Here is a 15,024-nt window from a genome sequence, read left to right as displayed (position 1 = left end):
GAATGCTATTAATGTCATACAAAAGAATGCAATATCTCGGCCATTCCTTGGAGTTGTTACTGCTTCCACGGCTGCCATGTTATCCAATGCCAATTCCACTTTGTACAAATGCGAGTTACGCAAAGCTCCAAGAGCCCACAATACGCAACGTAACGTAGCATGCACCTAAGATTCCATGGACGTAAAAGCATCTCTAACGTGGAAAATTACATGTGCCTTGTCATCTCTAACAATCTACCCACCCCAAACATAGACAAGCTATTAATCCATGATGAGGCAATGTTGCATTTCAAAAAACCCGGCATCGGCTTGTGCCTCCTTCCATTGTGAGGAGTCTTTCTGCGCCTTTTTTAAAGATATAAGAAATAATATTAGTTATAGGAGTCTTCCATTATGAGGAGTCTTGCTTCTCGTAACTTCTGGTACAGAAAAACAAAACCCTTATTTAAGATATAAGAAATAAAATTCTACGGTGTGAAATGAACTGAAATAGTCAGCACGTAATTGTAACGCCCGCAATTCGGAATAAGATCGTAGGCTATTTGGTCCAGGATGGTAGGGAGATCTCAGATAAGTCAGGGAAGAGCTACTCGTTAGCTCGGTTAATGGGGAAAAAACGAGCAAAGTAGGGGATAAAGATCGGTCAGCTGCGGACAGCTCTCGGCCAGCTGCGGACAGCTCTCGGCCAACTGCGGACAGCTCTCGGCCAGCTGCGGACAGATCTCGGCCAGCTGCGGACAGCTCGACCCAGCTCGACCAAGCTCGACCCAGCTCAACAAGCTAGACGGTAGTGGACGGTGTACCGGTCAGCTGGGGAGCTCGTGACCGAAAGGGCACGGCCGAACGGGTACGGCTGAGCGTATACAAGCGAACATGAGCGATTGAACGGATTCGTCCGAAGGGTGCCTTTTGGGTCCAAAACCGCTGCCCAGGACCCTATATAAAGAGGGCATTTCTCCCATTTCGGGGGGGGGGGATCGGGAAAAAACGGAAATACACAGAAAACTTGAGAGTGCGAGTAAAATATTGGGAAGAGAGTTCCGAGAGATAGAGAGTTCGGCGAGTAAGACCTAAGGGTCGGAGGTACCGTACAGTACCGACCTTATGGTTCTGGGGAATGGGGTAGTTGCATGTGCATAAGCATTTATAATGCTTCGGTTGGTTAAGTTGGTCGGAGGAAAGGGGGTGCGGCTCGGTCGTGATATGGCCGAACTGATGCGCATGCTACCTCCCTACCGACCAACGTACCATCCGGGGTGTCCGAGTACGGACGGTTCGGACGGAGAAAAGTAAACGCGGCTCGGCGGCTGGATGGGGATCTGTTCAGATACCTCAGTACACCGTCAAACTGATGCGCGGGATATTATGCCGTACTTGACGGTTATTATGATCTAGCGTGCATTGCATGATCCTGCACGGCCTAAGGGAAAGGTTATTGATGGTTATTTGGATTGCAGGAAAGGAGGGTGATCGCGGAAAGGGAACTGCTTAGGCGCGAGACTCATGGCCGGGATGATGAGTGGTGGTGATAAGGGTAGCTAGGATCGATAATACAACTTGTACTAGCTTATTATGCAAAATCATAAGTTGTATCGAATCCTTTGATTATTAATACAATGTTCGAATGTTTGCTTTACTCTAAATTATATCATATAGACTCTAAACATTGAATCACAGAATGCGCGAATGAACCTTGTTTAAAGAATGAACCGTATAATATGACTAAGTACCGAGTAAAGGACGAGAGAACCTCACCGGCCATCGGATGGCCGGGGTCGGGATCTTTCAAGTTGGAGTTAAATCTAAGACAAACGAGGTGGATGGAGTTTATCGCAGATTACGACTTAGACATCGCCTATCACCTAGGAAAGGCAAATCAAGTCGCGGAAGCCTTAAGTAGGAGACGCTGCGACGTGGAAGCCGAGAAAAATCAGGAAGAATTGGTTTACATGATGGGGACTTTGCATTTAAATGCACTGTCTAAAGAGTTTGAGCCACTAGGCCTGGGAGCGGCTGATCAAGCGGATTTACTCAGTAGAATTCGCTTGGCTCAAGAAAAGGACGAGGAACTTAGGAGTTCGGCGGAGAACAATAAGACGGAGTTCTAGACATCAAACAATGGTACCTTTGTGGTGAATGGACGAGTATGTGTGCCGAAAAACAAGGAGATAAGGCAGGAAATTTTAAAGTAGGCGCACCAGTCTAAGTTCTCGATCCACCCTGGTTCGACCAAGATGTATTGCGATCTAAAACGTTACTATCACTGGAAGGGAATGAAAAGAAATGTGGCCGCGTGGGTTGCCAACAAAACCTGTCAACTCGTCAAGGCCGAACATCAAGTGCCAAGCGGACTAGTCCAAAGTCTACCCATGCCGGAATGGAAATGGGATCATGTGACGATGGACTTTGTGACCGGATTGCCTATGCGTAAGCTAAAGCATGATGCGGTTTGGGTAGTGGTGGACAGATTGACCAAATCTGCACACTTCATCGCAATCGCGGAAACAGATGGAGCTGAGGTAATTGTGGGCAGGTACATCGACGAGATCGTCCGGTTGCACGGAGTGCCGGTGAGTATTGTCTCAGACCGTGATACGCGGTTCACTTCACATTTCTGGAAAGCTTTTCAAAAGGCGTTGGGAACAAGGGTGAACCTGAGTACGACCTACCACCCACAAACTGATGGGTAGTCCGAGAGAACAATTCAGACGCTCGAGGACATGTTGCGAGCTTGTGTACTGGATTGGGGCGGAAGCTGGGAAAAGTACTTGAACTTGGTGGAATTCGCATACAACAATAGCTACCAAGCTAGTATTGGAATGTCGCCTTATGAAGCACTTTATGGCCGGGCATGTCGAACGCCATTGTGCTGGACGCCGGTTGGGGAACGGACGTTATACGGACCAGAAATTGTGGACGAGATGGCCGCAAAGTTAAAGTTCTTAAAAATCAAGTTGAAGGAAGCCCAAAACCGACATAAGATTTATGGGGACAAGCGCCGGAAGGAGTTGGAGTTTGAAGTGGGTAACCTGGTGTATCTTAAAGCCATGACATACAAGGGGAAAGGGCGTTTCACTAAGAGGAAAAAGTTGAGCCCAAGGTATGTTGGTCCATACAAGGTGATTAAACGAGTAGGTACAGTGGCGTACAAACTGGAGTTACCACCGAAGTTAGACGCTTTTCATAAGGTTTACCATGTGTCACAACTTCGGAAATGCCTAAGAGAAGAGGATGAGGTAGTCGATGATGTCCCATCCAAGTTGCAACAAAACCTGACGGTGGAAGCAACACCTATTCGGATCATTGATCGAATGGTAAAGGAAATTCGCAGGAAAAGGATGAACATGGTAAAGATCTTGTGGAACTGCGGTGGACGAGAAGAAGCTACTTGGGAAACTGAAAACAAGATGAAGGCTGATTACCCTAAGTGGTTTAAGGAGATGAGTGAAGATCAACTTGATCCGGATTCGGGGATGAATCTCTTTCAAGGGGGGGGGGGAGACTTGTAACGCCCGCGATACGGAATAGGATCATAGGCTGTGGCTTGGTCCGGGATGGTATGGAGATCTCGGACAAGTCGGGGAAGAGCTACTCGTTAGCTTGGTTAATGGGGAAAAAAACGAGCCAAGTAGGGGATAAAGATCAGTCAGCTCCGGACAGTTCTCGGCCAGCTGCGGACAGCTCTCGGCCAGCTGCGGACAGCTCTCGGCCAGCTGCGGACATATCTCGGCCAGCTGCGGACAGCTCGACCCAGCTTAACAAGCTGGACGGTAGTGGACGGTGTACCGGTCAGCTGGGGAGCACGTGACCGAAAGGGCACGGCCGAACGGGTATAGCCGAGCGTACACAAGCGAACAGGAGCGATTGAACGGATTCGTCCGAAGGGTGCCTTTTGGGGCCAAAACCGCGGCCTAGGACCCTATATAAAGAGGGCATTTCTCCCATTTGGGGGGGATCGGGAAAAAACGGAAATACACAGAAAACTCGAGAGTGCGAGTAAAATATTAGGAAGAGAGTTTCGAGAGATAGAGAGTTCGACGAGTAAGACCTAAGGGTCGGAGGTACGGTACAGTACCGACCTTATGGTTCTGGGGAATGGTTTAGTTGCATGTGCATAAGCATTTATAATGCTTCGGTTGGTTGAGTTGGTCGGAGGAAAGGGGGTGCGGCTCGATCGTGATACGGCCGAACTGATGCGCATGCTACCTCCCTACCGACCAACGTACCATCCGGGGTGTCCGAGTATGGACGGTTCAGACGGAGAAAAGTAAACGCGGCTCGGCGGCTGGACGGGGATCTGTTCAGATACCTCGGTAAACCGTCGAACTGATGCGCGGGATAACTCTCTACTGTCCACCGTCGTACTGGACGGTTATTATGATCTAGCGTGCATTGCATGATCCTGCATAGCCTAAGGGAAAGATTATTGATGGTTATTTTTATTGCAGGAAAGGAGGGTGATCGCGGAAAGGGAACTGCTTAGGCGCGAGACTCATGGCCGGGATGATGAGTGGTGGTGATAAGGGTAGCTAGGATCAATAATACAACTTGTACTAGCTTATTATGCAAACTGATAAGTTGTATCGAATCCTTTGATTATTAATACAATGTTCGAATGTTTGCTTTACTCTAAATTATGTCATATAGACTCTAAACATTGAACCACAGAATGCACGAATGAACATTGTTTAAAGAATGGACCGTATAATATGACTAAGTACCGAGTAAAGGACGAGAGAACCTCACCGGCCATCGGATGGCCGGGGTCGGGGTCTTTCAATAATCTACCCCAAAAAAAAAAAACTAGTATAATTTAACTTACATAATATTGGTGATGTTTCGCAGAATATGGCAAAAATAGTGTGTTAAAAATTGGAAGCTCAATCTGAAGCAAGTGATGTTAGTCAAGTAGTTAGATATCAGCTGCTTGAATGGTTTTCAGGAGAAGATGTCATTTTTGGGGAAAGAGAATATTGCACTTCATATGTAGTATACAAGATTGGTCGTATTTCCCTTGGTCCTAACACGACAGCTGTTATTGCCAATTCTGTAATATACCCAAATTCAGCTTTGTGGAGATCTACCCCAATCATGCTCTCACTTGGGGATGTTGTGGGCAGCAAAGTTTCTTGGCCAACTGATAAGGTGAATTTGGATGATAAGGTCTATTTCAATGACCCAAAAAGTCTAAATCCTTCTGATTCCAAGGTAATCTTTAAATACTTTGGTTAATATATTCTCACCCTCCAGAATATTTGATGTTGATAAATATATGAGTCAATCTTAGTGGACAAGATCAGATGAGTCACTTGAAAGATTCAAAGTTTATGATTGGAATGTCCATGGTGAAGTTGTTATTGAGGGTGTTTTGTGTTCCGCAAATCCGAGACAAAATCTCAACAACATCCCTCTGGGTCCAAATGCTGTCGTTGTAAAGATTGATTGTATCCTGAAGGAAGCTGGCCAACAGAAGAAACACTTATGATGGCTGATGCCCTCGAGGTACAAATCGCATGGTCAATGGATAAGATAGAAGTTATCAATTCTTCAGTGAAAATATCATCTGGGGTAAGTTTTGATGTTGATATGATGTGTATCAATTTTGGTTTTTGATGTTGTGGTGATGAATTTCTGATTAATATGTCTATTGCATTTTTATGATGTGGCCAGCTTCTGATTAATGTGTCTATTTCTGATTAATATGTCTATTTCTGATTAATGTGTACAAGTACCAACTCTGGTACCATTAAAGGAGTCAAGAAGTGCGCCCTTTTGGATTGCAAAAACTATGGTCAAAATGTTGCAGAGGTCTAAGTGTGTTCTACTGATCCAGCTGATCTAATACATTCAAACCCTTAGGTCCAAATGTTTCCAAAGTCTGGGTTGATGTTTCAAACATTGATGATGCAAAAGTGTGAAGATCAAATTCAGAAGTGAAATTCATTGTTGATGCAAGAGGCACAACAATGGCTTGGTCTAATGACAAGATTGCGTTTCTCTAATACTTCTAAGTATATAGTGTGTTGAAAATTCTAAATCAATGTTTTATCTTGTTTACTGCACTTAACTTTCTCGTTTTTGAGCACTTAAAACTTGAATGAGTAATTTCAAATATATGCATATCAATGACTATTTTGTTTTCACTATAATCTCTCCATGTTTAAAATTTAAATATCTCCAGCAACCACAAAACTAACATATAAATTTAGATGTGCACAAATACACAAATTCAAATATTTAGACAAAACATATTCATATAATGGGTTAATTAACGTTGAATTTGATGTTTTTCTTCAATTAAAAAAATTACGTTTTAAAAATTTTCTATTTAATAAGGTAAGAATGAGACAAATATATCTATTTAATTTACTTTTTTAGTATATGTATTCTCGTGTTTAGGGTAATGATAGGGTTTCAACCGTTAAGGGTTTAGGATTATGTTTGTTTTAAATAGTAGCAATAGTAAATATATTCACAAATTAAAGAATAATAGAAAAACAATTTGAATCATTACTTCAATTCATTATAAGAATATTGTATTTGAACAAAATTATTTACACATTAAAAACATTAGATTAGATGTTTCTCATAGTAACATTATAGCTTAACATGCTTTCAAATAAACTATACAAAAACGTTTCAAATAATTTTTATTAATTTTTTTTAAGAAATTGTTCATGAGGAAATCTCATAGAAGATCTAACACATAATTTTGAAATTTTTAATAAATTCCAAATTAGCATAGAAAACACAATTTAATTTCTTCAGAAACAATAGCCAATGACAATGGTTCATTCGGATTGCCAACATGGCAAAATCTACACATTCGTTAAACAAATGGTATATCACTCAAATAGATGACGTGGCGCGATCTTAGTCTTCGCTCATTAGGCCATCTTTATTGGCATAACACTTAGTGTGTTCTTGGGCTTATTTAAATTAGAAAAAATGAAAAAGTGGGCTTAGATCAGTTTTATTGATCTTATTGTAGAACTGTTTTTTGGGTTGTTCTTGTGTGATGTGGCCGATTGTTATTGGAAAAAAAATTTTAGCAAACGAGAGATCACTCTCATTTCATTTTCTTCGATATTGTCGAGCTAGGGCCATTGTTGGGAGTATCAGGTTTGTTCTCGAATTCACGAAATTCGATCTGGTTTGCTTCTGACTGTGATTGGGTTTGCTCGTTGAGTGGCAAATTTGATAGTGTTCTGAAGCTCTGATTTTGATGATGTTTAGCTAAAATTTCCTGTAATTTGGATCTGTTTGATTGTCTATTCAACATAAAGCTGAGAATTTGATGTTGTTTCTTGTTTGTATCCATGAACATCAATCAAATCGAATGTGTTCTTTAGAGTTCGTGATGTTTGATCCATGTCTATGTTTCGCTATTTTGAGTGCCAATGTGATCGATAGGTTGAATATACTGTTGTTTTTTAAGAGTCTCTAATGTTTGATCGGATTCTGGGCGTAGTTCAGTGAAGTGATTAATAGGTTGAAAATTGGATTAGTGGAAGTGAGATGTAAAGCACTAGACTTGCCCTTCTCTGCTCAGTTTCTATTGAGATTCTACTTATGCTTGTGCAATGACTGCACGATGATCATGTGTAGCTAACAGAAGGGATCAGACCATTCACAATGCCGCTAATGAGACTAGCATGTACTACACTTGAAAGAGTTCCTCTTACGCGTTCAAAGATCATCGAACATCATGCTGCAAAAAGAGGTCTTGAGAACACTGTTAGCTACTTCTTTCGCACGGTGGTAAGTGTTTATCCTCTTTTACAACTTGATCAATTTGAGTTTTACAATGTTCTTGTGACTCTTTTGGCAATTGGTTCTTGGTGAAGCTTTCTCACAACTTGATTGATTCTGGTTCGCAGTTAGTTTTTGGTCTGCAGTTTAGCTTTCTTACATTGGCATATATTCTGTTCATTGACAGGTGCATCTACCGCATCTGCAAGTTCAACAAAGATCTGGAGCTCTTGGAGGCAGAGGCGAGGAAGAGATCCAAGGAAGAGTAATAATCTTCACGAGTATAGGGAGTTGGTTCCACAAAATCATTATATAAATAAAGGTTTTCTTTTAACTGCATTTTTTACATTCAAATATTACTGAACCTGAACGAAATTTTGTTAAACAAACCTCAACTATGCTTCTCAACAACATTTTGATTATGAAGCTAAGTTTGCAAAAATGCAGATACTTGTAAATGTTCTTGATTTGTTTAATATTATTATATTATTAAATTTTATGATCTTAAACATGTTCTCCCAATAACTAATTTTTTAACAAAAGATCTTAACTATTGATCTTACATTATTTTCATAATATATTTAGTCTAAGAACACCAAAAATAGTTGCCCCTTTAAAGATGCCCTTAGGTTTTCTTTGGATCATCTTCATTATTCACTCCTTTCTTTCTCTTCAGTTGTTTCGAGTCCGAAGAAGAGAAACATTTTGGGTCTTCTTCTTTCTTTTCTCATCTACAACGTCTCTGATACTCTATATTTTAGATCTTATCTCAATTTCTCTATACTAAAACAGATTATCTTTGTTGTTCCATGTAATAGATCTGCGGAGATTTATCGATTAGAAATTGCAAAAATGGTATTGACTCGACCATGTCTTTAAACATGCATTGTTCCTTGTCTTCTTGAGTTTAGTAATGTTTATTTATAAATTTGGTTTACTGTTCTGTTAGTTAGATTGTATGTGGGAAAAAGTACCTGAAGTATTTGTCCAAGTTTGTGGTGGGGCACTTTAGAGCACAAGGTGTATCGTTCAAGAGGAATTAGAAAGAAATTAAATGAGTATTGTTCCTTGTATTCTTGAATTATCACTATATTATTTTTGTTGTTCTACTTATATTTTAATTTGTGGTTCCTTGCAGGATAAACATGAAGCTTCAAACCTTAGACCCAATATTCAGTATCATAAACGTGAAGCTTCAAACCAGGGCAAAATTCAGAATTCTAAATGTAACGCCCGTGAACCAAAACTCTGCGTTTTGAGGGTAGGTGTTGATCGACACCAAGATTGGTGTCGGTCGACACCACTTATTTCTGGTTCGGCCAGATTGATTTAATTGTCGATTTGGTTTTGGGAAACCATTGAACCAGATTACTTAAGTGGGATTTCGACGACATAAGGGTTTTGAGAGTATTTGGTGTCGCCATTTGTTGATTGAGAGAGAAAGAGGAGAAAACAGTTTCTAAAGGTTCTTGTGAGGGTTTGTGAGATTTCAAGGTGTTTTTGGTGAGATCTTGCTGTGGGAGTGAAGATCCATGGCTAGAAACGTGTTAGAAGGTTGCTGGGAGTGTAGGATTCGTTGTTATTGGTCTAAATCTTCCTGCAAAGAGGTGAGTGCATGACCATGGCTAATCTAAGCCTTTGATTTCCTTGTTCTTGCTTGTTTGTTGTTGTTTTGTGTGTTTTTCTTGGTGGGATTGGTTATTGGATTGTTGCTATATTTGATTATTGGTTATTTTATTATTGGATATTTATTGGATCTTGGTATTGTTTATTTCCGCTGTTGATTGTGGTTGTGGATAGGTGGCTACTGGGTATGGGACCACTAGTTGTAGTTATTTATTGATTAAAAAAAAACCGGGTCGGGTCGTTTCAGTTTGGTATCAGAGCCTTTATGGTTTTAGGTTTGGGTTTCACTAGGTTTCTGTTTTTGATGTTGGGATTGCATGCTTTGATTGATTATGTGAGTTATTCAATTTTGTGTGGCATGGAGTCCTAAAACATCATCTTCGAGCCTACAATGTGATTCCACGGTGAGTTTATGTTTTTGTAGTTTTGTGTTATGTTAAGATTGCTTGTTAGTCTCTGTTCTTGTAAGTGCAGTGGTTAAAGGTGTTTGAGTTGTTGGTCGTGGACGTGGGCATTGTCGTGGTCATGGTCGGACAGGTTTCTGAGGCCAGCGAGTGTGTGGTCCAGAGTTCCACGAGGAGGTACGTCGTAGGATCGCAAGGGTATCAGGAGTGACCAGAGGGGGTTAGCCAGTGAGCATTCCGGGGGTTCTGGGAACCCAAGTGTGGAGTTGCAGCAGGTGGAGCTCAGGGTCGAGATGATCGCTTGGCGGATCTGTTGGCGTGCTGTGGGAGCGGTTACCGAGAGGGGTACCAGTGCAGGCTCCATTAGTACCGCATGTGGCGGGGTGCAGCCGAGGGCTGCGGATGTTGAGGACTATCCATCTTTTGTTAGGAGGATGGAGCAGTTGTAGATGACCGGTACGAGATTCTTCTCGAGAGTTATCGAGCCTAGGGGCAGATAGGTGTTCATATGCAAGTTGATATGAGTAGTTGAGTGGGAAGGTGTAACATTGCAATGTTATACTCGGACCACAAGAGGTACTTTTGGTCGGGAGATGTTTATAGTCGTTGCTCCTGAGGGGATGGTGATTCTCCTGAATACCGATAGCTCGATGGGCTGGGGGCTCCGAGAGTGGCAGAGGGGATTATGTTCCCCTGAGGGGATGAGTAGTTCCCCTGATACCGAGATCTTGAGGATTGTGGTCTAAGAGTGAGACGGTATAACTCGAAGACGCTGGCCTGAGAGTGAGATCGGTATGGCTTGAAGGTTGCGACCTAAGGGTGAAGGAGTTGGGAGCAAGCAATGCCAGGACGTGAGTATAAACAAACCGATTGAATGTAGACCTCGAGAGATTGAGGTTGGTTTAATTTGGATGTCTTGACCAATGGGTCAGGGTTTTACGACCAGAGCGGTTATGAATGTGTGGCTGTTGCCCCGGGATTGTGAGGTTGGTGGTCCTGGAGTCCCGGGAATGGGAGTTTTAGCAGGTTTGAGCCGGGAAAGGCATGTTTGCCAGCTACATAAGTTCACAAGAAGCCTTTATGGCAGGATAATCTAATTGTTGCGACGATTTGGTTTACGTTCATTGGAGATGGACATGGTTGCTAGATTCAAGGTTTTGGTAAGCTTGTTGAGGGAAACAAAACAAGTGGTTTGAGTTGGCGTCTTGCAAAGCATTCAATGCGGTGAATCAGAATATGCGAACGTATGGTACTTGTTTGTTTTATTACGCTCGTATTGATGATTTGCTGTGAAGAATTGCTAAGCGGGAAGCTAATTTTGTAATAAGCTATCTTGTGGAAGTTTCCTTAAGAGATATGTTTATAGTCGTTAAGGATTGTTTATACTCGGACCACAGGAGGAACTTTTGGTCAGGATATGTTTATAGTCATTAAGGATTGTTTCTCCTGAGGGGATGACGATTCCCCTGAATACCGATAGCTCGAAAGGGCTGGGGCTCCAAGAGTGGAAGAGGGGATTATGTTCCCCTGAGGGGATGAGTAGTTCCCCTGATACCGAGATCTTGCTGATTGTGGTGCAAGAGTGAGACGGTATAACTCGAAGACGCTGGTCTGAGAGTGAGATCGGTATGGCTCAAAGGTTGCGACCTAAGGGTGGAGGAGTTGGGAGCAAGCAATGCCTAGGACGTGAGTATAAACATAAGGATTTATTGTAGACCTTGAGAGATTGACGGTGGTTTAATCTCGGGTTTTAGATGTGTTGACCAATGGGCCAGAGTTTTATTGACCGGAGCGGTTATGAATGTGTGGCTGTTGCGCCAGGATTATGAGGCCGGTGGTGCTGGAGTCCCGGGAAGGGGAATTGCAACAGGTTTGAGCCGGAAAAGGCATGTTTGCTAGATACATAAGTTCACGAGAAGCCTTCATGGCAGGATAATCTAATCGTTGCGACGATTTGGATTACGTTCATTGGAGATGGACAAGGTTGCTAGATTCAAGGTTTTGGTAAGCTTGTTGAGGGAAACAAAACAAGTGGTTTGAGTTGGCGGCTTGCAAAGCATTCGATGCGGTGAATCAGAATATGCGAACGTATGGTACTTGTTTGTTTTATTACGCTCGTATTGATGTTTTGCTGTGGATAATTGCTAAGCGGGAAGCTAATTTTGTAATAAGCTATCTTGTGGAAGTTTCCTTAAGAGACAAGTTACTAGAGCTTCTTGGATGGACAAGAGGTGTTGATATCCGGGTGGTGGTGAATTGATGTCAGCATACTTGATTATTAGTCTAGTAGAGCTGAAGAAGGAAAAAGGGGATTCTTACGTCTTATCACTTCACCGTGGGGAGCGTCGGTATGGTGCGTCAAGCAGAAAGGACGAGGTATGGGTTTAAGAGTTCGTAGCGATGTCGTTTGGGTTGAAAAATGCGCCAGCAGCGTTTATGAGGTTGATGAACAGCGTGTTTCAGGAGTTTCTTGACGTGTCTGTCATCATCTTCATCGACGACATCCTGGTTTATTCTAAGAGTCCTGAGGAACATGCAATGCAGTTGATGGCAGTTTTGGAGAAGTTGCGGGAGCAGAAGTTGTTTGCCAAGTTGCGCAAGTGTAGTTTCTGGCAGCGGGAGGAGGATCAAGGAACTTCAGAATAAGAAGATTCCTTTGATGAGAGTCCATTGGGATTGTGATGGTGTTGAGGGAAGGTTTCCTAAAATAGAAGTTTCTAAAAGAGGAAATATTCCAAAATTGAAAGTTCTAAAACTGGAAAGTTTTATGGGAGTTAGAATTGTCCATTTTCAGTGGTTGTGAGCCTCTAATGGGCTAGTGTGGCCTTCGTGGCGGACTTTTGAGTCATTTTGCCCGTGTGTGGCGGTCTTTTGAGACATTGTGTGGCCTTTGTGGCGGGCTGTTTAGCCATTGTATGGCCTTTGTGGCAGGCTGTTTAGCCAATTTTGTGGCCTTTGTGGTGGGCTCTTTAGCCAGAGTGCATGTTTAGGCGGTCCTTCAGTATAGATGGTCTTTGTGACGGTCCTTCGGGACAGATGGTCTTTGTGACGGTCCTTCGGGACAGATGGTCTTTGTGACGGTCCTTCGGGACAAATGGTCTTTGTGACGGTCCTTCGGGACAGATGGTCTTTGTGACGGTCCTTCGGGACGAGTGGCCTTGGTGGCGGTCCTGTTTAGGACATTTGTTTGGCCTTTGTGGCGGTCCTGTTTAGGACATTTGTTTGGTCTTTGTGGCGGTCCTGTTTAGGACATTTGTTTGGCCTTTGTGGCGGTCCTGTTTGGGAAATTTGTTTGGCCTTTGTGGCGGTCCTGTTTTATACATTTGTTTGGCCTTTGTGGCGGCCCGTGGGGCATTGAGATGATCCTTGTGTGGTCATGAGGTATTCCAATGAGGGGATATGTGGTTGGTAGGACATTGTGTTGTCTTACGCGAGCCACGGGAAGGAAACCTGGATAGGGATAGGACTCAGACGTGTTCAGAATTGTTTGCTCGCGACTCTTGGGGGACTTAGGTTCTCCTAGTACCGTCATATTCTAAGACTTTGTGGCTTGAGAGCATGATTGGTATATCGACTTCGGATGACGATCCGGGGGCGCGCTGTAGGGTGGCAACCCGGGAGACGAGTATTGGACTTCCTTATATATTATGGCATGCGGGCTTAGGCCTGATGAGGAGCCAATATTATGGCATGTAGGCTTCGGTCTGATGAGGAGCTAATAAAACTCAAGGTTTAGGTCTATGAGAAAAGGAAAGTCCAAAAGTCGAGAGCAAATAATGCTTGGAGCGTGAGTCTATCTCCTAGAGGTGACCTTTCGTATATCGGTCGGAGGAGTGCAGGCCGTGGAGACGGTAGCACGGGAGTCCTTGGCTGAGTGTTGTTCGAGATTCGAGGACGAATCTATGTTGGTGGGGGAGAATTGTAACGCCCGCGAACCAAAACTCTGCGTTTTGGGGGTGGGTGTTGATCGACACCAAGGTTGGTATCGGTCGACACCACTTATTTCTGGTTCGGCCAGATTGATTTAATTGTCGATTTGGTTCGGTTTGGTTTTGGGAAACCATTGAACCGGGTTACTTAAGTGGGATTTCGACGACATAAGGGTTTTGAGAGTATTTGGTGTCGCCATTTGTTGTTTGAGAGAGAAAGAGGAGAAAACAGTTTCTAAAGGTTCTTTTGAGGGTTTGTGAGATTTCAAGGTGTTTTTGGTGAGATCTTGTTGTGGGAGTGATGATCCAGGGCTAGGAACGTATTAGAAGGTTGCTAGGAGTGTAGGATTTGTTGTTGTTGGTCTAAATCTTCCTGCAAAGAGGTGAGTGTCTGACCATGGCTAATCTAATGATGAGACCATGGACAGCTCAACCAAAGAAGATGGAAATGAGGAGCAGCTTGAACCAGAGGAAGCATTGCAGGAGCATCTTGAACCAGAGGAAGCATCAGAGGAGCAGCTTGTACCAGAGGAAGCATCGGAGGAGCAGCTTGTACTAGCGGAAGCATCGGAGGAAGCATTGATCGTTCCGGCGGGTCCTCTTATAAGATCAAAATCTAGGAGGTTCAACCAAGCTATCAATGGACTAATCAAGGAGCTGGACAAGAAGCAAGAAGACGTGGCTCAAACCATTTGGATGATACTCATAGCTCAGGGTGTTTGATGAAGGGTTAAGTGTTGCTTATGCACTCTTTTTTCCTTGTTAAGTTTTGTCCCATTGGGTTTTCTTGACAAAGTTTTTAATGAGGCTTAAGTGACACTTACAAGGCCCCTTTGTCACCCTATTTCGTGGTCCAAGGCCCATCTCTTTGCCTTGGCCCATTTTCTTTCTCTCTTGTTCAAAGTTTGCATTTAATGCTTTTGTAATTTCCTAGACATTGTGCATGAGCTTGCATGAGTGTGGACTTGTGCATGTCCTTGCATGAGCTTGACCTTGTGCATGCTCTTGCATGTTTTTTCTCCTCTCTCCTCTTCTCCTTCGTCCCCCCTTCTCTATTTAAACACCATGTATTTCTCTTTTGCAAACCATCAAACATTTTAATCAAAAACCTTCTTTTTACTTGTTTGATCTGAGAAGTGTGTAATATCTTCTCAACTTGTTTATTTCTTAGTGTGTCATATCTAAGTTGTAATCAAGCTTGTAGTCTAAGAGATCTCCATCTCTCTTAGAAGTACACTTCATTCTCCCCTCCAATCCGCTGCAATTCCACCCCTTCACCTTCTCCGTTGTTCATCTCTCCATTCCGCTGTATC

The sequence above is a fragment of the Camelina sativa genome, chromosome 10 (assembly GCF_030686135.1).
Source record: "Camelina sativa cultivar CO46 ecotype springtype chromosome 10, ASM3068613v1".
Taxonomy (NCBI): Eukaryota; Viridiplantae; Streptophyta; class Magnoliopsida; order Brassicales; family Brassicaceae; genus Camelina; species Camelina sativa.
The sequence above is the reverse complement of the archived record's forward strand: the minus strand, read 5'-3'. Positions refer to the sequence as shown.